The following is a 2,500-nucleotide window of genomic DNA, read 5'->3' as shown; positions in this document are numbered from 1 at the left end:
TCGTTGGTCTAGGGGTATGATTCTCGCTTTGGGTGCGAGAGGTCCCGGGTTCAAATCCCGGACGAGCCCAGCATTTAGCTGCCTTTTAGAGCCCATGATTGATGTTACATGCTTGATTTCAAAGCCTCAATTGAATTTTGCTCTTGCCATTTTACACAATTAGTTTGTAATTACTTAGGAGTATGTAGTACATTTTCAACCATATGGTGGTACTTTGGGTAAAAAAAACACATTCCCCATTATCTCAGTAACATAATACAACAAAATACATCAACTATTTTATCCAGCTCTTTCAATTATTACATAAATAATATGAGTTTCACTTTAAAAAAAAAATTATTCTGACGTGAGAAGTTTTCAGGGGTGGCTCGTTGGTCTAGGGGTATGATTCTCGCTTTGGGTGCGAGAGGTCCCGGGTTCAAATCCCGGACGAGCCCAGCATTTAGCTGCCTTTTAGAGCCCATGATTGATGTTAAATGCTTGATTTCAAAGCATCAATTGAATTTTGCTCTTGCCATTTTACACAATTAGTTTGTAATTACTTATGAGTATTTAGGACATTTTCAACCATATGGTGGTACTTTGGGTAAAAAAACACATTCCCCATTATCTCAGTAACATAACACAACAATATTTATTAAATATTTTATCCAGCTCTTTCAATTATTACATAAATAATATGAGTTTCACTTTAAAAAAAAAATTATTCTGACGTGAGAAGCTTTCAGGGGTGGCTCGTTGGTCTAGGGGTATGATTCTCGCTTAGGGTGCGAGAGGTCCCGGATTCAAATCCTGGACGAGCCCAGCATTTAGCTGCCTTTTAGAGCCCATGATTGATGTTAAATGCTTGATTTCAAAGCATCAATTGAATTTTGCTCTTGCCATTTTACACAATTAGTTTGTAATTACTTAGGAGTATTTAGGACATTTTCAACCATATGGTGGTACTTTGGGTAAAAAAACACATTCCCCATTATCTCAGTAACATAACACAACAATATTCATTAAATATTTTATCCAGCTCTTTCAATTATTACATAAATAATATGAGTTTCACTTTAAAAAAAAAATATTCTGACGTGAGAAGTTTTCAGGGGTGGCTCGTTGGTCTAGGGGTATGATTCTCGCTTTGGGTGCGAGAGGTCCCGGGTTCAAATCCCGGACGAGCCCAGCATTTAGCTGCCTTTTAGAGCCCATGATTGATGTTACATGCTTGATTTCAAAGCCTCAATTGAATTTTGCTCTTGCCATTTTACACAATTAGTTTGTAATTACTTAGGAGTATGTAGTACATTTTCAACCATATGGTGGTACTTTGGGTAAAAAAAACACATTCCCCATTATCTCAGTAACATAATACAACAAAATACATCAACTATTTTATCCAGCTCTTTCAATTATTACATAAATAATATGAGTTTCACTTTAAAAAAAAAATTATTCTGACGTGAGAAGTTTTCAGGGGTGGCTCGTTGGTCTAGGGGTATGATTCTCGCTTTGGGTGCGAGAGGTCCCGGGTTCAAATCCCGGACGAGCCCAGCATTTAGCTGCCTTTTAGAGCCCATGATTGATGTTACATGCTTGATTTCAAAGCCTCAATTGAATTTTGCTCTTGCCATTTTACACAATTAGTTTGTAATTACTTAGGAGTATGTAGTACATTTTCAACCATATGGTGGTACTTTGGGTAAAAAAAACACATTCCCCATTATCTCAGTAACATAATACAACAAAATACATCAACTATTTTATCCAGCTCTTTCAATTATTACATAAATAATATGAGTTTCACTTTAAAAAAAAAATTATTCTGACGTGAGAAGTTTTCAGGGGTGGCTCGTTGGTCTAGGGGTATGATTCTCGCTTTGGGTGCGAGAGGTCCCGGGTTCAAATCCCGGACGAGCCCAGCATTTAGCTGCCTTTTAGAGCCCATGATTGATGTTACATGCTTGATTTCAAAGCCTCAATTGAATTTTGCTCTTGCCATTTTACACAATTAGTTTGTAATTACTTAGGAGTATGTAGTACATTTTCAACCATATGGTGGTACTTTGGGTAAAAAAAACACATTCCCCATTATCTCAGTAACATAATACAACAAAATACATCAACTATTTTATCCAGCTCTTTCAATTATTACATAAATAATATGAGTTTCACTTTAAAAAAAAAATTATTCTGACGTGAGAAGTTTTCAGGGGTGGCTCGTTGGTCTAGGGGTATGATTCTCGCTTTGGGTGCGAGAGGTCCCGGGTTCAAATCCCGGACGAGCCCAGCATTTAGCTGCCTTTTAGAGCCCATGATTGATGTTACATGCTTGATTTCAAAGCCTCAATTGAATTTTGCTCTTGCCATTTTACACAATTAGTTTGTAATTACTTAGGAGTATGTAGTACATTTTCAACCATATGGTGGTACTTTGGGTAAAAAAAACACATTCCCCATTATCTCAGTAACATAATACAACAAAATACATCAACTATTTTATCCAGCTCTTTCA

General features: G+C 36.6%; 6 non-coding genes across 6 annotated transcripts in view; all 6 read left to right on the top strand.

The window, feature by feature from the left end:
* TRNAP-UGG (transfer RNA proline (anticodon UGG)) overlaps window positions 1-69 on the top strand; it is a 72-nt gene extending 3 nt beyond the window's left edge. The window contains exon 1 of the tRNA in view: window positions 1-69. This exon is cut by the window's left edge and continues 3 nt beyond it. This is a non-coding gene — a tRNA (tRNA-Pro).
* Window positions 70-365: 296 nt separating this feature from the next.
* TRNAP-UGG (transfer RNA proline (anticodon UGG)) lies at window positions 366-437 on the top strand. Its single transcript has one exon. It is a non-coding gene; the product is annotated as a tRNA-Pro (tRNA).
* A 661-nt stretch (window positions 438-1,098) lies between these two features.
* Window positions 1,099-1,170, top strand: TRNAP-UGG (transfer RNA proline (anticodon UGG)). The gene has a single exon. It is a non-coding gene; the product is annotated as a tRNA-Pro (tRNA).
* A 296-nt stretch (window positions 1,171-1,466) lies between these two features.
* Window positions 1,467-1,538, top strand: TRNAP-UGG (transfer RNA proline (anticodon UGG)). The gene has a single exon. It is a non-coding gene; the product is annotated as a tRNA-Pro (tRNA).
* Window positions 1,539-1,834: 296 nt separating this feature from the next.
* TRNAP-UGG (transfer RNA proline (anticodon UGG)) lies at window positions 1,835-1,906 on the top strand. The gene has a single exon. It is a non-coding gene; the product is annotated as a tRNA-Pro (tRNA).
* A 296-nt stretch (window positions 1,907-2,202) lies between these two features.
* On the top strand, window positions 2,203-2,274 carry TRNAP-UGG (transfer RNA proline (anticodon UGG)). The gene has a single exon. It is a non-coding gene; the product is annotated as a tRNA-Pro (tRNA).
* Window positions 2,275-2,500: the final 226 nt, after the last annotated feature.

The sequence above is a fragment of the Crinia signifera genome, chromosome 6 (assembly GCF_055691185.1).
Source record: "Crinia signifera chromosome 6, ASM5569118v1, whole genome shotgun sequence".
NCBI classification, from domain to species: Eukaryota; Metazoa; Chordata; class Amphibia; order Anura; family Myobatrachidae; genus Crinia; species Crinia signifera.
The sequence above is the reverse complement of the archived record's forward strand: the minus strand, read 5'-3'. Positions and strand labels throughout refer to the sequence as shown.